General features: G+C 36.9%; 1 long non-coding RNA gene across 1 annotated transcript; it reads right to left on the bottom strand.

Annotated features, from left to right (window-relative positions):
• Positions 1-4611: 4611 nt before the first annotated feature.
• Positions 4612-26567, bottom strand: LOC109254154 (uncharacterized). The gene is made up of 3 exons (XR_002074663.2): positions 26526-26567; positions 8018-8302; positions 4612-4855 (listed from the first exon to the last, which is right to left on the bottom strand). It is a non-coding gene; the product is annotated as an uncharacterized LOC109254154 (long non-coding RNA).
• Between the last annotated feature and the right edge of the window lie 761 nt (positions 26568-27328).

Here is a 27328-nt window from a genome sequence, read left to right as displayed (position 1 = left end):
GATTTTTTGATTAGATGATCTGTCCATTGCTGTGAGCGGGGTGTTGAAGTCTCCTACTATTATGGTATTACTATCGATGAGTTTCTTTATGTTTGTGATTAATTGATTTATATATTTGGGTGCTGTCACATTTGGTGCATGAATGTTTACAATTGTTAGGTCTTCTTGGTGGATAGACCCCTTGACTATGATATAATGCCCTTCTGTATCTCTTGATACAGTCTTTATTTTAAAGTCTAAACTGTCTGATATAAGTATGGCTACTCTGGCTTTCTTTTGCTGACCATTAGCATGATAGATGGTTCCCCATCCCCTTATTTTCAATCTGAAGGTGTCTTTAGGTCTAAAGTGGGTCTCTTGTAAACAGCATATAGATGGATCTTGTTTTCTTATCCATTCAGTTACCCTATGTCTTTTGATTGGAGCATTGAATCCATTGACATTTAGAGTGAGTACTGAAAGGTATGAATTTATTGCCATTATGATGCTTGTAGAGTTGGAGTTTCTGGTGGTATTCTCTGGTCCTTTCTAATCTTTGTTGCTTTTGATATATATATCATTTATAATATATAATTTATATATATAATTTATATAATATATATATAATTTATATAATATATATATTTAATATATATATATTTTTCCATCTTTTCTCCCCTCAGAGAGTCCCCCTTAAAATTTCTTGCAGGGCTGGTTTAGTGGTCACAAACTCCTTTAACTTTTGTTTGTCTGGGAAACTTTTTATCTCTCCTTCTATTTTGAATGACAGCCTTGCTAGATAAAGAATTCTTGGCTGCATATTTTTCTGATTCAGCACACTGAATATATCCTGCCACTCCTTTCTGGCCTGCCAAGTTTCTGTGGATAGAACTGCTGCAAACCTGATCTGTCTTCCCTTGTAAGTTAGGGACTTTTTTTCCCTTGCTGCTTTCATGATTCTCTCCTTGCCTGAGTATTTTGTGAATTTGACTATGATATGCCTTGTTGACGGTCGGTTTTTGTTGAATCAAATGGGGGTCCTCTGTGCTTCTTGGATTTTGATGTCTGTGTCTTTCCCAGGTTAGGAAAGTTTTCCGCTATGATTTGCTCACATAACCCTTCTACCCCTATTTCTCTCTCTTCCTCTTATGGGACTCCTATGATTCTGATGTTCTTCCTTTTTAATGAGTCACTGATTTCTCTAATTCTTAAATTGTACTCTTTTGCCTTAATCTCCCTCTTTTTTCCTGCTTCATTATTCTCTATAAGTTTGTCCTCTATATCGCTGATTCTCTGTTCTGCCTCATCCATCCTTGCCCCTGCTGCATCCATCCGTGATTGCAGCTTAGTTATGGCATTTTTAATTTTATTCTATTTTTTACTTCTTTTGTCTCTGCAGAAAGGGATTCTAATCTATTTTTGACTCCAGCTAGTATTCTTATTATCGTGGTTCTAAATTCTGGTTCAGACATCTTGCTGTATCTGTGTCGGTTAAATCCCTGGCTGTCGTTTCTTCGTGCTCTTTCTTTTGGGGTGAATTCCTTCATTTTGTCATTTTGAAGGGAGAAAAGGAATTAATGAGGCAGAAAAATTAAAATTAAAAAAATAAAATTAAAAAATATTAAAATAAAAAAATTAAAAACACACACACACACACACACACACACACACAAATCAAATAAATGATGCTAAATCCTAGCTGTGTTTTGGTCTGGGCGTTGAAAGTGGTTTGACAGATTAGAGAAAAAAAAGGGGGGGGGGAGAAAAGAAAAAAAAAGGAAATCATTTGAGAATTTGAAAAAATGAATACACTGAAGCAGACTAAAATGAGATGATGGGAGTAAAATAGAATTTGAAAAAATATACACAAAAGTAAAGAATATAGTAGAAAAAAATTAAAGAAAAATATCTTTAATAAAAATTAAAAATAAAAATGAATTTTTTCTTTTTATGTATTCAAGAAAAAAAGAAATGAAAAAGAGAAAAAAGAAAAAGAAAAAAGAAAAAAAGGAAATCGGTTGAAAATTTTAAAAAGTGAATACACTGTAGTAGACTAAAATAAAATGATGGAAGTAAAATAGAATTTGAAAAAATTTACATAAAAGCAAAAAAAATACTAAAAAAATAAAGAAAAATGTTTTTAATAGTTGAAAGTAAAAGTGAAGTTTTTCTCTTTCTGCATTCAAGAAAAAGAAAAGAAACAAAAAAGAGAGAAAAAGAAAAAGAAAAAAAGGAAATCGTTTGAAAATTTGAAAAGGGGAATACGCTGAAGTAGGCTAAAATAAAATGATGGAAGTAAAATAGAATTTGAAAAAATTTACACAAAAGTAAAGAATACAGTAATACAAATTAAAGAAAATATTTTTAATAAAAATTGAAAATAAAAATGAATTTTTTCTCCTTCTGTATTCAAGAAAAAGAAAAGAAGTGTAAAAGGAAAAAAAGAAAGAAAATTGAATAGATGGACCTGCTAACAGATTGAAGTAGGACTGAAATTACTTCATTTTCCCCTAGAAGTCAGACTATGAAGGGCTTTTTGGTCCATAAACTAAGCAGGCGGTGAGACTTGTGTTTTTGAAGAACGAGGTTGGCCCAGTTGGGCGGGGCTCAGTGTAACAGCTCAGCTCCCCACTAGATGGCACTACTAGCCTACTGGGGTGGATCGTTGTGGCACTCGTAAGTGCACATGCGCCTGTGCAGGAGAGGTGAAAATGGCACCAGCCAGTTACCCAGTCTGTTCTCCCGGATCAGCAGTCACGCACCCATCCTGGGTCTTCAGCTCTCGTCCATTCCCCGTTTCTTCACTCTCCGTGACCAGGCCCCAGGCAGCACCTCTCTGCCGAATTCTGTCTCAGATGCGGCTGTTTTCCCCGGCCCCTTACTTCTGAAGGACTGTGGCTTTGACCTGTTCCGCCCCTCTGCGGGAGGGTCTCACGGAGCAATGGCCAAATGCTGGCTGCACCCAGGAACGCTTGCTGGACCCTGCTGCTGCTGCTGCCTCAAGACTGCGGCCGGGTACCACCCGCCCCAGAAAATGTTCACAAGATAGTGTAGCAGCAGCGTTTCAGGGATTATGGAAAATCACAACACATATCTGGCATCAGAGTTCACTCTTAATGACCTTGTTCCAGCACCAACGAAAGTGGCCATTTTCTGGGGTCTGCTGGGACCAGGTGGCTTCAACAGTCTCTACCAAATGTCCTTCCAGCAGTGGAACCGCTTTTCCCCGTGTGGCCTGAGAACCTCCCGGACCCCACTCTGCTTCTGGGGATTCGCCCTTCCCACCAGAGCACCGCCAGGTATCGAGCTGCAGACTTTGTGCTCCCCTTGTTGACAGTCTTATTGGAATTTAAACCCTCTCCTTTCTCCTTTCTCCCTTTTTAGCTTAGTCCCTGCGGCTGTTTCCAATTTTCCACTTTCTCTCCAGTTGCTTTTGGGGAGGGGCGTTTTTCCCGTATTCTCCCCCGCCCCCAGTCTCTGTCCTCTCTCCGCTCGCAAAAACACCTCCCTTCCTGCTCCTTTTCATTCCCCAAGTTCACTTCTCTGCACCGTTTACCTGCTGAATTCTGTGGTTCAGGTTGTGCAGATTGTTGTGTTAATCCTCCAATCAGTTTTCTAGGTGTGTAGGATGGTTTAGTGTTGGTCTGGCTGTATTTCATGGATGCGAGACACACAAAACAATGAAACCCTTTTGATTACCTTTTTTGGGGGAATACTGCAATTCCTAATCCATGGAGAAAAATGAACTAAAACATGGTCTTCCCTAGTAAGTGGAGAAATCTCTAATTCTGTAGCATCTACAACACAGTCCTAGGAAAGTAGTGTTGTTATCCCCACTTTTCAGATAAGAAAACAAAGTTGTGGAAAGCATAAGCAATGTATCCAAGATTCCCTAGCTAGTAAGCATAGAAGCAGAACATCTGTTCAGATCTGCCTAGCTGTACTGCCTCCACCTCAAAGTGGGGGCAGAGTGTGGAACTAAGGCCAAACCCAGCTTCCTCCCTTGGCTCACTGGGAAGTTAGTGCTCCTTCTGCTATAAATACTGTCTCTTTGCCTAAACCCCGTTTGTTCCCACCGCCCTGCCCTCAGCCTTCTGCAGTTGGCAGTTCCCCATTTCTCCTTTTGACTCTCACCTTTGAATTCCTGTCTTTAAGGACCAAGGGGGCCAATGAGGGAGAGGAGTTGAATGAGAGGGTAATGTAGATGCATATGTGAGGCAACTGAAGCCCCTATTTGGTCCTCCTCAATTCACGTTCCTGAAAGGAAAGTGGTAGGAAATAAATACATAGATACCTAGTTTTTCCATTTTGAGACTGCAAAAGGTGTATCCTAAAAAAGGGACTTTAGGCATCAATGGAGGGGGATAGTTGGGAGAGGTGCGTCCCTGATACTTCTGCAATCATAAGACGTACATCTGGAGACATATGTTTAATAATTCTCCATCAGCCTGGGGTTTGTATAACTCTAAACAGACAACACAGAAATGCAGTCGGTATGCATCTATCTTCCCCCATATAATTAGGTCCACAATCATAACGCCTGGATGTCTGCATATGTGTGTGTGAGCCACTTGTATTAGTTTCCTCTGGCCATGTAACAAAGTACCACAACCTAAGTATCTCACAACAACAGAAATTTATTTTCTCAGTGTTTTGGAAGCCAGAAGTCTGCAATCAGTATCACTGGGCTAAAATCAAGATGTGGGCAGGGCCAAGCTCCCTCCAGAAGCTCTAGGGGAGACTCGGTTCCTTCTCTCTTCCGGCTTCTGGTGGCTGCCAGCATCCCTTGTCTTGTGGCTGTATCACTCCAGTCTCTTGTCTCCATGTTCGTACTGTCTTCTTTTCTGTCTGTGTCAAATCTCTCTGTGCCTGTCTCCTGTAAGGACACTATGATGGCATTTAGAGTTCACCCACACAATCCGGGAAATCTCTCCATCTCAAAATCCTTTATTGCATCTGCCAACCCACCTGCCCCCTTTTTTAACAGGTAACATTTACAGGTTCCAAGGATTAGCATTGGCGAGTACAATCTCCAGACACTGCTGGTGGCTGTTGTTCAGTTTACCGTACTACTGCGAAACAAATAGTATCTGGACCCTCTTGCAACCATGAATATTAAATGATAATCACTTATGTCACTTCAGGTAGCTGAAAGCACAGTGGAAATAGAATTCATCCTGTGACTTAAGCAAAGAAATTTTGGAACTGCACTGGACCTTAGAAATCACTATTTTGCAAGCGAGGAAGCTGGAAATTGCACAGCCCCTAATGGCAGCCCAGAGCTCTTTCCATTCTACTAGATCTTCTTTTTCATTTTTATGTGATTTGATTTCTATCTGTTACACTTACTAAAGATCATCACTTTAATGGGATCTATTAATTTCAGAAATTATGGTAGACTTAAACAATGCTTAGAACAGATATTACAATGGAAATGTTTATATTTTCTTTTTATCCTGATAAAATGGCTTTAAGAGTACATTTAAAATTCTCAACTCAGAGCCATTTCTGTCTTCTAAGAGCCATTCATAATTCCCCTTTCCATTTCAATGAAACTATTTACCTATGCTTTCAAGTTGTTCCATCACCATATTGCTTATTTTAGCTTGTTTTCTACCATCACCAGTTATTAACTGCGTAAAGATGTAAAGCAAAAACAAGTTTGCAATTTTAGCATGCAAGTTTCATCAAAATTTCAAAAAATCTTAAAACATACATCATGCAAAAGAAGTTAATGTCAATACAATCATAAATGTAAAAGAAGACATTCATTAGAGGAATATTAAAGATGGTGCTTTCGTAATGATACATTAGTTCTGAGAGAATTCATAAAGAACAAAAGACAACGATGAAATCAGAGTGAATGAGGCTGAAAGTCACTCCATAAATTTTGTAAAGTAGTTCTGAACCTTTTCTTGAATCACAGGCTCCTTGAGAATCCAATAAGATATGAATCCTATCAAAATAATCCATATCACTGATGTTTTCCTTTGGACTTCAGGAGACCATAGACTTTGTAAAGCCCAACAATTGGCTTGAATTTAAGAATCTTTATTAGATTGATTCCATTTCCAAATGTGTGCCCAGCACCCTAACCCAGGAGCTTAAGTCAGTTACAATAGGAAAGGACCATAACAGATTTACAAAGTAAGCTCAACCAAATATTCTCTTTTTGATGATTTTTAAAAAGGAAAAAAAAAAAAACAACAGAAGATGACTTAAGACAACACATACTCCTAAGGGGTGAATGGATTTCTTAAAATACATAAGTGAATTCACTACTTACTAATATGGGAAGTTCACTACTAATATGGGTCATATTCTCTCTCAAAAGGTAACATTACTCCTGGAATACATAAAATTTGTACCTGTAGTTTGAAGTTCATCCAAATAAATGCTGTCAAAAATTTTAAGAAAATATTTTATTTTGGAAAAAAAATGCAACAATTAATGGCAAAAATAAACCAAATTACCAAGATACTCAAGGAAAGAGACTACATTTGCATCCCAAACAGCATGCAAACAGCAGAGAGATTACTATAATGGAAAACTCCAATAAAGACTAGTCCTGAAAGTACCAAGCAAGACACCAAATTATGAAAAGGGCCAGGCTTCTTGATAAGGAGTCTGCTAACTGTAAAAACTCAATTCTCAGTCATTAATAACAGTGTTCTCTGCACCTGAAAATACCTACTTTACTCCTGCTAGAAATGACCATAGCATTTCCAAGGGGAAAATAAACCACATTCTTAGATTTATTTTGAGCCATCCATGAAGGGACAGAGTCTGGGGAAAAAATCTGGCCTAAGTTAGCGACCATATTAGAAACCTTGATTTAGTTAATAGATCTTAATGGAGATAAAAACAAAAGGTGATAATAAACTTATCTGTCCCTGCCACCAGGATTCCTCCACCTTAGGAAACTGTTCCTGCCTCTTCAGAGCACTGACTCAGTGAAAGAACGGCCACAACAAGCACAGGAATATGGTTTCTCTCCAGTAGGAATCCGCTGATGGGGCCGAAGGTATGCCAGCCTCGTGAAGGTCCCTCCACACTCATCACAGTAGAGGGAGTGCTCTCCAGAGTGTGTTTGCTGGTGTCCTTTTTTTTTTTTTAATGTTTATTCATTGATTTTTGGAGAGAGAGAGAGAGAGAGGGAGAGAGAGAATCCCAAGCAGACTCCACACTGTCGGTGCAGAACCTGACGTGGGGCTTGATCTCAACTGTCAGATTATGACCTGAACCAAAATCAAGAGTTGGACACTTAACTGACTGAGCTGCCCAGGTGCTCCTGTTGGTGACTTTTCAACCTGACCAAATGAACAAAGGCCATTCTTGGCACTTGTATGGCTTGACCTGTCGATGGATCATGTTTGGATAGAGGGTTTAGATATGTTTAGATAGAGGGTTTGGTTTGCAAAATCACAGCAACAAACAGGACAAATGTATAATTTGGAGTGCTCTTTTCCTGTATTTCACCCATCTGAACTGTGATGGTTCTGATGCAGTGTAGCAGGACTTTTTCAAGACACCATTTCCCACAGCCATATTAGCACACGCCATGTTGTGTACATTACACCATTGCCTCCACACATCTGCTGTGAAGATGAAACCTTTATCACATTCAGGGCACTTATAGGCTGGTCCCTAGAATGAATCAACTTGTGCAGGTGTAGGTTGGCAGCCCGTGAGGGTTCCTGGCTACAAGAGGGGGCAGCAATAGGAATGTTCTACTACATGATTCTTTATGTGCTCCCAAAGTCCTGAAAAGATTTCCTGCAGTTCTTATGTTGCTAAGAGCAATATTTTCCAGAGATTGGTTCTAGGTTTTCATCAGATGAATCAATATGGATAATATTTTCATCCTCCGCAGGATTTTCTGAAGTTCTTCCGAGTGCCCAGAGGATGGTGGTTCTATGTCCCATGCTATAAGTCAGACTGGGAACTAGAAGTGACAGAGGCTCCTACAGTGGTTTCCCTTTGTGAGTGGTAGTCAGTTTCATCAGTTTCCTGAGTTCCACCAGAAGCCCTTGCCTACCTGAGGGATCCACAGAGAGACAGCCAATCTTGGAAAGTGGCAAAGACTCTGCTTGAACTTCCAGATGGAGGCTGGATTTCTGGTGCATCTTCTGCTGGCTCAGGATGTATTCCTCTGAATATGATTTCTCTGTGTCCTGGGCATCTCTTAACTGCCATGCTACCTCCATACCCATCCTGGGGCCACTGGGCAGCTATTCTTGGCTTTTTATTGAAATTCTGGTCCTCTGGTCTTACATACTTTCTGAACAGATTTGATAGAGCTTCATTTTATCTTTTAAAAATTCTAAGGCAAAAAAGGATAACTTTTATTCACAGAAATAGTTAAAATTTACTCTTGGAACTATAAAATTATTACTGTTTTTCTAAACAGTTAAAATAGTTTCTAATTCTACAAAGAATTAGAAAAATGATTGCCTGACTTTCAGTCAAGATGGTTCTGTGAATTTACAATTTAACCACCACTCCCAAAATACATGGCAACGCAATGATAAATAAAATATAAGAAAGGAAGAACAATTAAAATACAGCTGTGCTCAGAAGCTAGATTAAAATCCGCATGGACCATAACTGAATAGAAACAATGCAGAAATTGGGGCTAATAATGTACACTTGTTGGGTTCTGGGTCAGAGAATTGGCTGATGTGGCTGGGAGTCTAATTCTCAACTTATGTGTAAGTGAAGTAAATAGTGGAGCCGGGCTGGAAGAAAATGTGATCCCAACCTGTGAGATGGCTTATCTAAAGCTTCGTACCTAGAATAGCAGATAGAACCAGATACAGCCTCTCAACAAGGATGTAGTCAAGATAGAAATAAATAAATAATATAGAAAACAAACGACTAAAGAATCACAACCAGAAGCTGGTCCTTTGAATACACTAATCAAAAAAAGAAAACACTAGTAACTGATAAAGGGAAAAGGAGGGAGAACACAAAAATACCAGAAATTAAAAGGACAAAATTGTATTTACAGTAGAAAACTTGAAAACTAGAATAGGATAAACATTTCAATAAATTAAATTTGCCCACAAATTTAAAAACTTAAATGAAATGGAAAACTTTCCATAAGACTATATATACATCATCAAAGTGGCATCAAAAAGCTAAAAATTTAAATAAGGCAATAACCAGTAAAAAAAAAAAATCTATTGTTGAAAATCTTCTTTTCCTCTAAACCTAAAAAAAAACCAAAAACCAAAAAACCACAAACCTTAGGCTTATGTGGTTTTAAACTAAATTCACTGATGGGCATTAAGGAGGGCACTTGGGATGAGCACTGGGTGTTGTATGTAAGCGATGAATCACGGGAATCTACCCCCAAAACCAAGAGCACACTGTATACACTGTAGGTTAGCCAGCTTGACAATAAATTATATTTTAAAAAATTTAAAAAATAAACAAAATTCACTGAATCTTCAAAGAACACAATCCTTTTCTAATATAAGCCACCCTAGAGAAGAACAAAGAGAGAAGGGAACTTTATAACAAGACTGGATTAGGACAACAAAAAGAAAATTATGGCCATATCTCACTTATAAATGTAAATACAAAAATCCCAAGTAAATATTAGCATATCAAATCCAGCATGAAAAATGAAAATCCAAAAGTCAACAAATGAACAATCAAAACCAAATACATCATGCAAGTGGCATGACTTCATTATTTTTTTATGGCTGAAAATATTTCATTATATCTATCTATCTATCTATCTATCTATATATCTTCTTTATCCATTCATCAGTTGATGGACACCTGAGATGCTTCTGTATCGTGGCTATTGTAAATAATGCTGCTATATACATAGGGGTGAACTTATCCCTTTGAATGAGTGTTTTTGTATTCTCTAGGTAAATGCCAAATAGTGCAATTGCTAGGTCACAGGGTAGTTCTATTTCTAGCTTTTTGAGGAATCTCCACACTGTTTTCCAGAATGACTGCACCAGTTTGCATTTCCACCAATAGTTCACGTAGTTTCCTTTTTCTCCACATCCTTGCCAACGCCTGTTGTTTCTTGTGTTTTTGATTTTAGCCATTCTGACAGGTATTAGGTGGTATCTCATTGTAGTTTTGATTTGTATTTCCCTGATGGCAAGTGATGATGCACTTGTTGTGACCAGCTCAGAGTGTTGAATGGAAGTGTGACATCACTATATTGTGCACCCGAAACTAGTATAACACTGTATGTTAACTAACTGGAATTAAAATAAAACTTAAAAAAATACAACAAAATCACACACGCACACACACAGAAACCAAACCCCAAAAATAAAAAACACATCATGACCGAGAAGGGCTTAACCCACCCCTCCCCCAAAAAAGATGTTTCAACATCAAGACATTTTATTGAAGTAATTAGCCACATTAACTGATTAAACTGAAAGAAATGTAGGATCATCTTAACAGATATGATGGAAAGCATATTCAATAAAATACACTAGAAATTCACGATAGAAGCTCTTAGAAACTATGAAATAAAAAGATACTTTGAAATTCCCTGAAAATAGCTTAACACAAGGACCATAGTACTAAGTGCTTTATTTGGGAGATGACCCCAGGAAGCAGCGGTGAGGTTTCAGGAGAATGACACAAGCAAGGAAAGTAAGTCAATATAAGGGTGTGTTTTAAAGACTGCTGTTATAAGCAGCAAGGTCTCAATATTTATATCACTGAGGCCCTGAGGAGCATGAAAGGAGTGGTCCATCAGACAAAGGAAAGGCTAGGAGCTGGGGCATCTATCTATGAGCTCCCATTCACAATTGATTGAGGGGCGACCCTAGGAGCATTAACACTCCTAGCCCAGCACTTCTAGAATGTACAGCCCACAAGGACTGAGTGGGCTCCTGTGGTTTCTGGAAAGGCCTGCAGAGAGGCCATAAAGGGGAAAAAAGTCACCAGAGACACACAGCGTACACTTGAAGTGAGATGCTGTTAGAATAAGTCAACTATGTTCATTATAGATGCAGCTAAAATTAGAGATGGAGGGGATGTGATACTAGACCAAAAATGTCTGCTACAGCTACCTAACAAAAACCTGCAACTGACATCACAATGGTGAAACTCTCTAAAGTCAGGAACAAGACAAGGAGGCCTCTTCCTATGACTACTACTATTTAACACTGTACTTGGGACCTATCTGATCCTTTCAAAGACCCTATCTGATCCTGTCAAAGAAAAAGAAAAAAAGAAGTACAAAAATTTGAAAAGAAGGGACAAATTGTCTTTATTTGCAGATGATATATCTGTCTACAAAAAAGTCTAAAAAATTGACAAACCATTGGAACTAAACACAAGATTAACCTATAAAAATCAATAATTTTTTTTAAATGCTTATTTATTTTAGAGACAGAGTGTGAGTGAATGAGTGGGGGAGGGGCAGAGAGAATACTTAAGGGAGACAGAAAATTCAAAATGGGATCTGCACTGAGAGCAGAGAGCCCAAAGGAGGGGTTTGAATTCATAAACTGTGAGATCATAACCTGAGCTGAAGTTGGGACACTTACCCAATTGCACCACTCAGGCGCCTCCAAAATCAATAGATTTTTATACACAAGCAATAATCAATTTAAAATGTAACAAAAAATAGGTAACATTCACATTAGTAATAAAACCACTGTGATCTCTAGGAATAAAATCCAATGAAAGATTAGCAGGACTCATGGGGAAAATTATAAAATGTTATCAAGCAACATAATGTAGAACCTGACTGAAAACAAGATATATCAGATTCATGTTCATAGTTGGAAGAACTCAATATCATAAAGATTGCATTCTCTGTAACTTAATTCACAAAGTCAATGGGTTCCCAGTTAAAACCCCAATATGAATGTTATAGACTTTAAAGGCCCACAAACAATCAAAATAATTTTGGGGGGGTGGACAAAAAAACAGAAAGGGGCAGCCTAACTAGTTAGTAAGACATGTGATACAATAAGTAATTTTGGAGTAATAAAGTCATTATATATTTATTATATTATATTGTATTATATTTGACATAAATGTTAATAAAATGTTAAAAACTATAAGAAGTAACCATAAGAGATCTTTAAAAAATAGGAGAGAATTTATTTTAACAAGACACCAAAGGAATCGTAAAGGAAAACATGGTAGAATTAGACTACATTAAAATTTTAAAGATCTGCAAAGCAAAGCATAACTAAATATAAAAGACAAATGACAGTTTGGAAGGACATCTATGACACATTACTCTCAAATAACATCTGAATCAAAGAAAAATAGACAAAAGATTATGAAAAACCAATTCTAAAAGAAGAAACTCAAATGGCCAGTAAACATAGGAAAATATGCTCAGTGTCATGATCCATCAAGAAAATGCAAAATAAAATGCAATTCCATTTCATGTCCATTAGATTGGAAAACTTAAAAGAATTGACAATCTCCTGATGTGATTCACTGAGGACAAAGCTTCACTTATGTCATATTCTCGCCAAAAATGTATAACCGAATCTCATCATGCACAAACCATTAGGCAAATCTAAATTTAGAACAGGAAACAAAATAACTGGCCTATACTCTTCAAATTCGTCAATGTCATGAAAAAGAAAAAAAAGTCTCAGAAGCTTTTTCAGATTAAAGGAGACTTAGACAAGGCAACTAAATTCAACACGTGTCCTGGATCAGAAAAAATTGCTAGAGAGGATTTGATGGGAAAATTGGTGAAATTTTATAATTCTATACCAATGTTAAGTTTCCTGAATTTGATAATTGTACCATGGTTACAAAAGAAAATGCCTTTGTTTTGGGGAGTTACATATGGGAATACTTAAGACTGACAAGTCATAATATCTACAATATTCAAATGATTCAGGAAAAAAATATGTAAATAAAATACAAATATATACGAAGGAAAGGAAAGGAAAGAGGAAAGCAGAGAAGGATGGAGAAAGAAAGCAAATGTAGCAAAAGTATTAATAGTTGGTGAATCTATGTGGAATTTACATAGGAGGTCGTTAAACCATTCTAGCAACTTATCTGCTGGTTTGAAATCTTATCAAAATAAAATGTTTGACACATATGTTTATATCAAGTGTTAGTAAGGATGTAGGAAAATGGAAATTTTCATATTCTGAAGAAATGCAAATTAGTATAGTTGTTGGGATACTACTACTACCAATAATAATGTGGCATTATATTGATATATGATAATATAATATGATAATATGATACTAGTGTAAGTAAACTATACATATCTATATCCTATAATCTAGCAATTCAAATGGAATGTGGGAAGAAAATAATAGAAGTTTGTATTTATTCATTTCATCTTTTAAGAAAAATTTTACATTTGATAATGGATGTTATATATTTGTGTAATAGAGCATTTATATAATTTATAAATAATATAGAAATACTGGGGTTAGGCAGTTAAATTCTTATTGGTAGGGCAGTCTGGTCAGCAAAGTGGGAGACCACTGCATTCAAGAAATCCTAACATAAATGAGGATATATATGCATATACACACACACACACACATATATATACATACATATGTGTATATATACACATGTATATATACACATATATATGTGTGTGTACGTATATACATATATATGTGTATATGTATGAATATTGGGGCACCTGGGTGGCTCAGTTGGTGGAGTGTCTGACTGTTGATTTCTGCTCAGGTCATGAGCCCAGGGTCATGGGATTCAGCCCCAGGTTGGACTCTGCACTGAGCGTAGAGCCTGCTTTAGATTTTCTTTCTCTCTCTCTGCCCCTCTTCCCTGCTCTCACTCTCTCTAAAATAAAAACAGAAAACTATATTTTTTAAAAAAGAATATTAACTGCTACATGATTTGTAATAGCAAAAATATGGAAACATCCTAAATACCCATCAGTAAGAAAAAAGATAGATTAATTGTGTTTAATAATATGATGGGATACTAAATAGCAGATAAAAATAAATGAAAGAGTTTTTTTTATTTTTATTTTTTTAAATTTATTATTTTTTTTTAACGTTTATTTATTTTTGAGACAGAGACAGAGCATGAACGGGGGAGGGTCAGAGAGAGGGAGACACAGAATCTGAAACAGGCTCCAGGCTCTGAGCTGTCAGCACAGAGCCTGACGCGGGGCTTGAACTCACAGACTGAGAGATCATGACCTGAGCCGAAGTCGGACGCTTAACCGACTGAGCCACCCAGGCGCCCCTAGAGTTTTAAATATTAACATGGATAAGTTTAGAAAATGTTGGGTGAAAATAGCAAGTTGCAGAGCAATAAGGAAGTAACACTGTAAACACTATGTACTGTTCGTAGGTATTTAAATCTATCCTTGAAAAACAAAAGCACTGACCAGACAACAAATTCAGGGAGCGCTTACCTCTGGGGAGGAATAAAGAATAGAGGACATCAGCATCAGAAAAGAGATTATATGGAGTTAAAATGTAATTTGTAAAGTTTTATTTCTTTATCTCCCACCCCCCCCATAGAGATGAGATAAAGAAATCTAAAGAAAATATTACTGTTAATATTGGTTAATTCTGTGTGGCAGATACATAGGTCTTTGGTCTATTATTCTTTAAACTTTTCTGTATCTTTTGTTTTTTTCAAAGAAGCAAAACAAACCTGAAGTTTTTAATTTTTCTGGTGGATTACAATTCCCATACATGAAGATTTTGACAGATGAGACTCATTTCTTCAACTCATGCCAAAGCAACTCTAAATTGGAGCCCCTTAAATGAAATACTTCTCAATGGAAAACTCATGTTTCCTATTTTCATAATATATGCTCTTAATTTTATGGAAATGTCAGTATGGTAAGGAGCATGTAGAACTACAAGTGATGTCTTCTTGAACCCAAATATTCTGCAGTGATAAGTCATCGGTTATTATCTTGATTTATGCAGAGATAAAACTGAAGATTCTCTCAAAGTTTAAAAAGTCTTTTAACAACACAAAATTTGCATATTGCCGAGTTACATACGTTAAAGTCCATTACAACTTCTACATAAAATTACCAAGTTCTTGCTAATGGCTCCCTTAGTTTAATATTTTAAGTTGTGTTAGATAATAAAAGAACTTTAATTATTCAGGAACTTACTGATTCAGATTTCTCTAACATTTGGCTTCCTAATGGCATTTTTGTTTTGCACTTTGTATGCTACTCCACCTTCACTAGAGAGAAAGATGATAAAGCTTAAAATTGGTCTTAAATTTTACTATTTGTCTGGGTCATTAGTTATATTTGAGTGAGAAAAAAACTGGCACTATTGATTTAAATTTTTTTATTTTTAAAATCTTTTTTAACGTTTATTATTAAGAGACAGAGAGAGACAAAGCATGAGCATGGGAGGGGCAGAGAGAGGAGGAGACACAGAATCCAAAGCAGGCTCCAGGCTCTGAGCTGTCAGCACAGAGCCCGATGCGGGGCTCAAACCCACCAGCGAGATCATGACCTGAGCCAAAGTCAGATGCCTAATTGACTGAGCCACCCAGGCGCCTCTAGCACTTTTGATTTAAAAGGCACTTGAGGTTACCCCCCAAATTTAATTGTAGGAACTTCCTGTGGCCTTCATCTGCATTAATAACAAGGAGATAGCTACCATATTACTACTGCCAAAAAGCCTGTAGGATAAAAGTGTCCAAGGTCTACCCAATGATCCACTTATTTTAAGCAGTAATTTTGGCAGCTCTAAAAGCTGGAGTGTAGAGAGAATAAGGCATTAAGAATTTCTATCTGAAGGAGTTGCTTAGGTTCTCCTTTTACCATATTTTTAATGCATGCTGGATCTGTAGTGTTGTCTCTTTTTTCATTTCTTATACTGGACATTTGTTTTTTCTCTCTCTCTCTTTTTTTTTCCTTAAAAACTCTCACTAGTGTCTTCTCAGTTTTACTAGTCCTTAATTTTTTTTGTTTGGTTGATTTGTGTTTTCTCACTAGTTTCTGCTCTTATTTTTGTTATTTTATTTCTTCTACTTTTCTTGTATTTTCTAGTCCTTTTCTAATTTCTCTAGATGAATGGAATGCTTTCTCATTTAATATTTGGTCTTTCTTCTTTTCTACTGTATGCCTTCAAGGCTATAAATTGTAAGGATTTCTTTGGCTAAATTGTATAAATTTTGAAATTAACATTTTCATATGGTTCAACTCCAAATATATTCTAACTCTGTTAGGATTTCTTCTTTGTTTATGGGTTATGAGGATATATAGTAAATTTACAAATATATGAGAATTTTCTGGTTATCTTTTATTACTGATTTATAGCTTAACTATATTGGGGTCAATAATGTATTCTATCTAGTCTGTATAATTTCATTCATTTGAACTTTGATGAGAATTGCTTTGTTGGTCCAGCTTGTAGTCAATTTTTGTAGATATTTTATGTGTGCTTGAAAAGAAAGTATATTCTTAAGTGCTTGAGTAGAGTGTCCTATATTTATTCATTTGGTCAAATATCTTGAGTATACTTTTCTGGTATTATATCCTCATTAAGTTTTTGTTTGCTTATTCTATAAATTACTAAAAGAGGTATATATAAAAAGCTCTCACTACAATTATGAACTTGTCTACCTCTCTGTGGTTTTGACCATTTTTACTTTATATATTTTTAGACCACATTATCTTCTCCAGTTAAAATGTGGTGGGGGGATAAAAGAAGAAAAATTGCTGCAAAGGTAACTCCAGTTCTTTTTAATAAATCAGAAATGTTGCTGGAAAAATAATTCACATTGTAGGACATTTTCCTTGCTGACATTTATTGTGGGTTGTGTTTTGTCTCCCCAAAAGAGATGATGTTGGATTCCTATCCCCTGCACTGCAGAATATAAACTTACTTGGAGATAGGGTCTTTACATAGTCAACCAAGTTAAAATGAAGTTATTAGGATGGGTCCTAATCCAATACTATTGCTGTCCTTATAAAAAGGGGAAATTTGGGCACAAATTTGTCCTTATAAAAAGGGGAAATCTGAACACAGAGTCATACATGTATAGGGAGAAGGTGGCCATCTACAAGCCACTGAGAGAGACCTGGAACAGATTCTCTTTCATATTTCTCAGAAGGACGAAACTTGCAGATACTTTGATCATAGATTTCTAGCTTCCAGAACTTTAGGTAAATAAATTTCTGTTATTTAAGTCACTCAATTTGTGGTATTTCCTTATGGCAGCCCTAGCAAACTAATGGAACATTATAACTTACAAGGCAATTTTGTTATTTAAAATGAAAGGTATGATTTAAGCAGAGGATGAAAACCTTTCTTCCCTTGAAAAGGTAAAATGAACAAACTAATCTTTTATTTAATAGAATATCCTTTTGTAGCTTAGTAGTAAAGTTAATTTTTTTACCTGATATCAAGAGAGATTTTGGTAGGTCAGTCTTATTGAGCCAAAGAAAACAATTCCCCTGTCCTCAGAATTGCATTTTATGATTTCCTAATTAAGGATGAGAAAGACAATTCTCAAGTTTCCTTCAGGGAAGATCAGTGCAATAAATATAATTAACTCTAACAGGTTTAATAACAAGCCACCAAATCTCATGAGCGTAATAGATTCAACCAGGGAATTATTGTAATATAGACTCAGTGGAATAATCACAAATTCAACTTAGGAACATCATGAATTACAAATATAGTGCAGGTATATTAAACTTTCCTGAAATTCAAAGTTTAAAGTTTAATTTTCTTAACAGAGATCTTAAGCCATGTTATTTTTGAAGTTATTTATTATTGGAAAGAGAGGGGTGTGATAACGTATGCCCTTGGCTGTCCTAAGATAATATCAGCAAGGATAACAATGTCTTCCTATAAGCTCTTTATAGTACCCTGCTAGAGAGGAAATATGAAACTGAATAAAGCATAGAATATGAATATGGCCCAAGAGAGAACTTCTTAAAGGCCACTTGTAGAATTTTGCCATCACATACACAAGTTTTCTTGTTAGCAATGTGGTGGTCTCTCTAATTCTCAAAAGCACCCTGCTCTAATATTGTGAGTATTTTGAGGCTCTTGTCTCATATGTTCAGATCAGTGCCTGCCTGGGATATACATTGATGGATATTCAACTGATAAATGAGATGAAGAGTGTAATTTCATTCCATCATTATCTGATCTCATAAACCCAGAGCAAGCTTATTCACAGTAAGAAATATACCTACCATCTGCAAACTCTTGATGATGATACCCAAGCTGATATAATAGATATGTAGATAATTGGCTAGATCAATGAAATATGACTTAAAGTACTTAGGTTTAAGTATTTTCAAGTCAAAATTTTAATGAAGGGTCATTCTACTGTTTTTTTGTTTATAGATTCTTAGAAATGAAAGAAAAAACTCTTGGAAGTCATCTTTAATCAACTTAATGAAGGAAACTCATATACATGCTCACCTAATTTCTTCCTAGACATTTCAAATGGTTTGAGTGATAGAAATATCACATATTCATTAGATAGTCTATCCTACCATCTGATTGTTCTAGTTATTAGAAATGCTTTCCCTAGAGTGAGCCCCAAATTGGCCTACAGTTATGTCTACTCTTAATTTTGTCTCAAGGAGATATAAGAAATTCATCTTAGAAATGACAACTCTTCAGATATCTAAAGAGAACAATCATGTTTCCACTAAATCTATTTCTAATTATAAAACAAACATATTTCTATATTTCAATAAATGCCAGGGATACAGTTAATTTTCAGTGATGGGGTTGGAGATAAGTAGGGGCTGGAGAGAATAATTTTATTATAGTTATAACCTCTAGTAACTTGTGTCTAAGCTAAGCTTCACATGCCAAGTCCAAGGAATATTTCAGCAACAAGGCACACAGAGAGTCAGTTGGGATGAAAGGAAGCTTCAGAGAACATATAGTAAAAAGGTCTTAGATAATTTGTTTCTTTGTTTTCCCAGATTCTGTTTTTTTATTCTTCTTCATATTATTTTCAATATTTGAGAAATAGTTGACATATAATTTTGAGTAAGTTTACGGTGTACGATGTGATGATTTGATATATGTATATATTGCCAAATTATTACCACAATAAGGTTAATTAACCCACCTATTACCTCAAATAGTTACCTTTTTTGGTGTGTGTGGTAAGAACTTTTAACATTTGTTCTCTTAGCAACTTTCAAGCATACAATACAGTATTAACTATATTCACTATGCTATACATTAAATCTCCATTAGATGATTTTATAAATTGTCCATGTTGCCTGTAACCTCGTTCATAATTCTTCTATTTCTGACCTTTTAAATTATAGGTAAGGAAGATCGTTATTAAGTAATTAAGAATAAAATGTGGTGAGATACCTTCATTCAGTCATGAATTCCTTCTCTCTGTGGTAAGCAGGATTTATACATTGCCTATCAATTCCATTCTACCCAAACTTGGTTTTATTAAGAATCCCCTGGATGGGGTGCCTGGGTGGCTCAGTCGGTTGAGCGTCCGACTTTGGCTCAGGTCATGATCTCACACTCTGTGAGTTCGAGCCCCGCATCGGGCTCTGTGCTGATGGCTCAGAGCCTGGAGCCTGCTTCAGATTCTGTGTCTCCCTCTCTCTCTGCCCCTCCCCTGCTCATGCTCTGTCTCTCTCTGTTTCAAAAATAAATAAAAACATTAAGAAAAAAATTCTTTTAAAAGAATCCCCTGGATAAAAGGATGTGTATTAGTTCAATTAATTAATAATTTCTATAAAATAATATTTCAATATTTTAAATTTTGGTGCCTATTCCTGAAAGATAAATGCCTTGACAATGATAACTGGAATGATATTTCTATGTGAATTTAATAAGTAGAAATCATTTTTCACTGTTCTAATTTCCATTAATAGCAACCTCTCTTTGTATGCACACAGTATTAATAATCTCTCAAATCTCCAGATTTTAGGAATGAACATTTTACATCCATATTATATAATAAAGATATAACCAGACTACTATTCCACTATGTTTATTTTTGCATCATGGGCATATGTTATCTTAGGCTACTAAGGCCACATAAAGGATGGGGACAGGGAAACAGTAGAAGGAAATTAAGGCCACATTTCAGGTCACATAAAAATAACCCTATATTTGGGATGCCTGGGTGGCTCAATCAGTTTAGCGACCAACTCTTGGTTTTGGCTCAGGTCATGATCCAGAGTCATGGGATAAAGCTCCAAGTTGGGCTCACTGCTGAGTGTGGAGCCTGCCTAAGATTTTTCTCTCTTGGGGTGCCTGGGTGGCTCAGGGGGTTAAGCATCTGACTTCAGCTCAGGTCATGATCTCATGGTTCATGAGTTTGAGCTCTGTGCTCCCTCTCTCTCAAAAATAAGTAAACATTAAAAAAAGAAAAAAGAAAGATTCTCTGGGATGCCTGGATGGCTCAGTTGGTTAAGCGTCCGACTTCAGCTTGGGTCATGATCTCGCAGTCCGTGAGTTCGAGCCCCACGTCAGGCTCTGTGCTGACAGCTCGGGGCCTGGAGCCTGCTTCGGATTCTGTGTCTCCCTCTCTGCTCCTCACCTGCTCGTGCTCTATCTCTCTGTCTCTCAAAAATAAATAAACATTAAAAACTTTTTTTAATAAAAAAAAAAAGGATTCTCTCTCTCCCTATGCTCCTCTCCCCCCCCAGAATAATTTTTTTAATAAAAAAAAACCCTATATTTTTTCTTATATTTCCCTTGTCTTTTGATGCTGGCTCAGCTTATCTACTGATGCTGTTTCTGCTCATTATTTTAGTCTGTCACGTGTGTACAGCCACAAAGCATGTAGTATAAACCATTATATTTCTCTCTTATTTGTGGTTATCCTTCTTTTACTAACCAGTCTCAGTCCCGGCCACTCTAAACCCACCTAACTGTGTTGTGATTAGCATCAGAAAAATATATCCCAGCACCACCAATGTCTTTTGTAGAACATAGATTGCCAAAGTTTCAATTGTGTACAAATGATGATGATACTACTTGATGTGATAGGGACATTCCCTCTGACGGATGATCATTACAGAAACAAAATTATCCAGAAAGCAAAGGCAGAGAAAGAATAATAAGGGCCCAGAAAAAAATCCTCAAGTTATCAGATGCTTAAAGTTTTATGTTTCAGAACCCAGTTCCTTTTAAAGTATATCATTCCTAAGACCTAAAGAGCTATGTAAACATGACGTATCGGTTTGAGTTCTAGGAATATGTTTAAATCTCTCCTGAAATATATAAAGTTCATATACTTGAGAATAAAAATATATGCAACATTCAAAAGCACATACACACACCAAATCTGTGGGCTGAAAATAAACAGTGAAACCTTTGTTGGGTGATGGCCATGCTCTATGTCTTGATTGATATTTGGATTGCATAGGAATATGTGTTTCACAAAAATCACTGAGTGATACACTTCAATTTATACATTACATATAAATTTTACTTCAAAAGAAAAAAATCTTAAGAAGATATAACCCCAGTTAGTGATATACATGCTGCAGTGTTTAGGGGTGAAGTGCACTGATGCCTGCCGCTTACTTTAAAATACTTTAAAAAGTCATGTGGATTGTTGGGTGAATACATGGTTAAGATATATGAATAAAGCAAGTATTGTAGGGGTGTCTGGGTGGCTCATAGGTTGAGTGTCCGACTTTGGCTCAGGTCATGATCTCACAGTCTGTAGGTTTGAGCCCTGTGTCAAGCTCTGTGCTGACAGTTCAGAGCCTGTAGCTACTTCAGATTCTGTGTATTCCTCTCTTTCTGCCTCTTCTTCCCCTTGCTCATGCTCTGTCTCTCTCTCTCTCTTTCTCAAAAATAAACATTTAAAAAAATTTTAAAAAGCAAGTATTGTAAAATGTTAAAACATATAGTACACATCAGTTTAAATCAAATAGTATTTTATTAACCACACAATACATATTAAGTTGTCAACTAGAAGTTTGGACACTTCTTTACTGTTTAGTGCACAAATGACGTTTATTTATAGACCCTATTTTGATTATCTCTTAACTTGTAAAATGCTGCCCATAATATTAAAGTTAGAAAAATAACTTTTAAGAGGTGCCTGGGTGGCTCAGTTGGTTGAGCGTCCAACTTTGGCTCAGGTCATGATCTCGCGGTTCACGGGTTCGAGCCCCACATCGGGCTCTGTGCTGACAGCTCAGAGCCTGGAGCCTGCTTCAGATTGTCTCCCTCTCCCTCTTCCCCTCCCCTGCTCACACTCTATCTCTCTGTCTCAAAAATAAAAAACATTAAAAAAAGGAAAAATAACTTTTAAGTGTTTTTTAATCTAAAAAATGTGAAGAAACTATAATTAGTGGTTCTTCCCTTGGTTCGGACTATGTGGCAATAATGATCTCAAAATCTTAGTGGCTTATAACAAAGGTTTGTTTTTCATCTATAGTGGGGTCAGGATTGATTCAATATCTTCTTCAATGTAGAACCCATGATGAAAAAGCAGCCCTCATTTGAAACATAATAGTCTCATGTCAGAAGGAAAAAGAAACTGGTGGTGACTGACTATGGAATGGCTATTAAAGTTTCCATTCAGAAGCAGGACTATCATTTCCAGTTATATTTCAATGATCAAAGAAAGTCACATGGCCATACCTGCTACAATGAGCACAGACATTTCATCCTCCCATAGGCAGGGGCCCATGGAAGAGGCAATGAATATTTTGAGCAAAAATACAGTCTATTGCAAAGTAATGTAAGTTTAAAGTTTCATCAGAAATTTATTGAACTTCTGTGTGCTAGCACTTCTATAATTAAGGAAACATGTTCAAAAAATGTTTGCTGAGGAATGAATTTTTCTGTATTGTGTCTTTCAAAATTTATGAAAGAATCACAAATCATTCTATAGGGTCCAGGAAAAAAATGTAAATGACTAAGATAGCAGGGCCTGGAGTACATGCTTTATTATTATTATCATCTTGCATTCTAGCATGGCACATTGGTTACAAGTGTTGAGCTAATATTGATACATTATTATTAACTGAGGTCCATAGTTACATTAGCATTCATTTTTTTGTGTTGTACAGTCTCATGGGTTTTAACAAATGCATAATGTCATAGTATATCCAGGGCTTTAGTATCATACAGAATAGTTTCATTGACTTGAAAATCTCAGGCTCAATATATTCATCCCTGACGCCTCCCCCTGAATCTCTGGCAACCACTAATATTTTTACTGTCTCTATAGTTTTGCCTTTTCTAGACATCATACAGTTGGAATCATACAGTATGTATGTAGCTTTTTCAAATTGGCTTATTCCACTTAGCAATATGCATTTTTTTATTTTTTTAAATGTTTGTTTATTTTTGAGAGAGAGAAAGAGACAGAGCACGAACTGGGGAGGGACAGAGAGAGAGACGGAGACACAGAATCCGAATCCGGCTCCAGGTTCTGAGCTGTCAGCACAGAGCCCAAGGCGGGGCTGGAACTCAGGAGCCTCGACATCATGACCTGAGCTGAAGTCGGACACTTAACCGACCTAGCCACCCAGGCGCCCCTAGCAGTATGTCTTTAAGGCTCCTCCATGTCTTTTCTTGGCTTGATAGCTCATTTCCTTTTATCACTGAATAATATTCCATTGTATTGATTACCAGAGTTTGTTAATCAATTAACTTACTGAAGGACATTTTGCTTGATGCTGGTTTGGGGGTAATTATGAATAAATCTGCTATAAACATTTCTGTAGACATGAGTTTTCAACTCATTTGGGTAAATACCTATGAGAATGATCGCTGGATCATATGGTAAGATTGTGTTTAAGTATTTATTTTCTTTTCTCATAAATCTGCAGGTTGGCTTGGGTTTAGTTGATCTTACATGTATGTGGTTGGGCCAAGCTGGACTCACCTGGGTCCAGTTAGGTTTGGGTCCAAGCTAGGATAGGATTGGTCCCCTCCAGATATCTTTTTCTGGGATTAACAGCTATCCAGAATATGTTATTATGGCAACAGCGGAAACATAAGAGGTCAAGGTAAGCCACACAGACTTAAGGTCTCTGCTCATGTCATGATCATTAACAATCCATTGGCTAACAAATACATGGCCAAGACCAAAGCCAGTATGTCAGAGATGAATACTGTACTGATTTTTCTGGGAGACACTGCAAAGTTACTTTGTAGTGGAAAATCAGAAGGGAGTAAAGAATTGTGAACATTAGTTCCATCTATTGCACTAGCCCATGTGGCTATAAGACCTAATTTCTTTGAGTCTCAGTTTCTTCATCTATAAAATATGAACAATTTCAAGTAACCACACAGAGTTATTGATATGACATTGTACATACAAATATTTCTAAATTTTATAAAGTTCTATGCGTGTCAGGCATTATTAGAGAAAAAGGGTTGTTGCTATTAAAATGATTGCTTTCAGGGATTAGAGGCACAGAAGTCAATTGGTTTAGTTAACAACAGCAACAACAACAAAAAAAGACTTTAGATATCTTTCAAAAATAATCACACTAATGTGGGTTTCCTTACTGGATATTCCAATTGACTGTTTAATAATATTTACACTAGAGATTAAAAAAGAAATGGAGATGAAAGGGGAAGGGAAATGTTAGAATTTTGCATTTTAAACACTAAGGATATCAAACTGGTATTATCTGCTCCTTACAATGTGGCATTTATTAACTTTAGTACATGTTTTATCAATATTTTTTCCAATAGAAAGAATGATTTCACTGAACCATTCTCAACTACCTCCCCTTTCCTTTTCATCAATCTACTTGAGCTGGTATCAAGATCCTTTCAGTCTTTCCCAACCAGAGCATCCATCAAGATTCAGTCTCTAAACCAGTTTTATTTCTATCTACTCACCTATATATCTCTTAGTACAAACATCAATCTATTCATTTGTTTATCTATCCCTTCACTCCCACATGTATGTCCATCCTTCTAGCTATCCCTTCACCTGTACGTCCATCCATCATCTGTCCATCCATTTGTCCATCCAATATCTACACAATATCCACTGATACTGAGCCAGACATAGGAATACCAAGATAAAGATACTGCCCTAGCAATCCGGTACAGAAACTGGTAAGAAAAATTACATCACAATGTGACAAGCACCATCAGAGATAAGTATCACAGAGCACTATGGTGGTAGAGGAAACTCCTGTACTTGGAGAAAAGAGATACTGGAATTTTCTAGGTGAGGTGATATATTTGCTGAATTTTGAGGCAAAAATAGTGAAGAAGCAGTATAGGAAATAGAAGAAAATGAGATGAGTCTGGAGAAACTGTATAGTTTGGCCTGGCTAGAATGCAGAATGAATAAATCAGAGATGACTCTAAAAAGGTGGACACAGATGAGATGGCAGATGGTCTTTCTTCAGTTCTGGTTTAGAATCTTATGAAGAAAGCTGCTGGATTTCTATCCACCTACATATTTTATTATCTTGGTTAGGTGTGCTTTTTTTCAAAGGTACACTATTCTAGTTTCCCCAATTTTCAACTGAGGATGTGGAGACCTCATCTCAGATGTATTTTGACAATTTTAAAAGCATCTTAAACAGCAACCTAACTAATGCAAGAGGAGGCAGGTATCATTAGTTCTTTCAAAGAAAATAAAATGCTGGGTAATTGTTAGATACTCATCTAATTCTTCCTCTTCCACAACTTTTGCTTCTATATACTTTGTATTTATTAATAACAGTATTCGTGCATCTGCAAGGGTGAAAAAAATCACCCTAGTTCGAACTAATACTTGAAGAAATTATAATCAACTATATATCTCTAACTGGTAGCATTAACATCCAAGCTGTGGTGTATCATTCTTTGGCATCAGTGGACTGCTTCTAAGTTGTTCAGGAGGTTTCCTGAATAAATCAAGGACTAGATGATGTGGCAGGGTGGGATGAGGGAACAGAGAAAGAAAAGTTAAGTGTAATAATGGAGTCCTGGCTTCTGAAAGGTTTCTTTCTCCCTGCTCATGAAGAATTATCTTCCCTCCTGTCCCTGCATTGACTCCACGAATTCGGCTTCCCAATTAACAACTTATTCTGCACCTGACACCTGAGCCACCCAAGGAGGATGTCACTTAGCTACGCTCCAGGTGCAGCCCCTGCCCACCCCTGCAGGCCGTGCCTCTCTCATTCCAGCTCACTGGCTCTCTCTGCCCAGCAAGGACAGCCATTTCTACTCCGCCCATCCCCACGGAGCCAATAAACAGTGTTCTTGGCCCCGCCCCTGGTCCTGACAGATAAGCCTCCCAGCCAACCAGGCTTCGAATCTTCTTCCTCTAAGGCACGCCCACTCTCTCGTTCCCCTTCTTGCCCCAGCACTGAGACCCACCTACAGTCTGCAACAGAGAAAAGTGAGCTAGTGGAAAGTTACCTGCCCTTTCATCCAAGGAACATTTATTGAGCGCCTGTTGATGCCAAGTCTGAGAGGGGAGGGGGTTGGGTGTGAGTTGGGTGTGGGGAGATGGGGTGAGGAGTAGAGGGAACATGTTTTTCCCAACTTCAGTACTTAGCGCAAGAGGAGAGAAGTAAACAAGGGAGTAGCTGTTACATAAGGAAAGTGCTGGAGGCTCTCAGTAAATATCAAGTACAATAGTCCCCCCTTACTTTTGGTTTCAGTTACCTGCTCTCAACCACAGTCCAGAGGCAGATGATCCATTTTCTGACCTATCATCAGAAGGGCATAGTAGCTTAATGCTAGGTCACAATGCCTACCTCATTCACCTCACTTTGTGCATCACCACAGGAAGAAGGGTGAGTAGAGTGCAAAAAAATATTTTGAGAGTGAGAATAATATTCATATATTTTATTACGGTGTATTATTATAATTATTCTAATTTATTATGAGTTGTTAAATTCTTACTGTGACTAATTTATAAATTGAACTTTACAATAGGTATGCATGTATGGGGGCGGGGGGAAACAGTATATACAGGGTCCAGTACTACCTATGGCTTCAGGAATCCACCAGGAGTTTTGGAACGTATCCTGCAGAGATAAGGAGGGACTACTACAATCTTGCTAGACTAGTAAGTTAGGGAAGGTTCCTGTAGGAACCATCATTTGATGTGAGACCTGAAGAATGAAGAAGCTAGCTGGGCAAAAGGAGGTAAGGAACTGAGGAGAGAGAAGAGGGGACAGAGCTCCAGTAAGAGAAACAGTATGAGGGAATGCTTCTGTTGAGAGAGATCACAATAAGTTCCAAACACTCAAACACCAGTTTGGGTGGAACATGGGATAGTCCAGCAAGAAAAAAATGGAGGTGGACAGGAAACCAGAAATCAGTTTCTGGAGAACTCTATAAGACACGGACTACACTTTATCCTAACAAAAAGCTATCAGAGGTTTTTGAAGTAGCAAAGTGTCATGATTAGATCTAAAATTTACCAAGATCACTCTGATGATGGTGTGGAGAATGTATTGAAA

This window comes from Panthera pardus, unplaced genomic scaffold (assembly GCF_024362965.1).
Source record: "Panthera pardus isolate Hobbes unplaced genomic scaffold, ASM2436296v1 HiC_scaffold_21, whole genome shotgun sequence".
Taxonomy (NCBI): Eukaryota; Metazoa; Chordata; class Mammalia; order Carnivora; family Felidae; genus Panthera; species Panthera pardus.
Note: the sequence above shows the minus strand (reverse complement) of the source record. Positions and strands in the feature narration are given on the sequence as shown.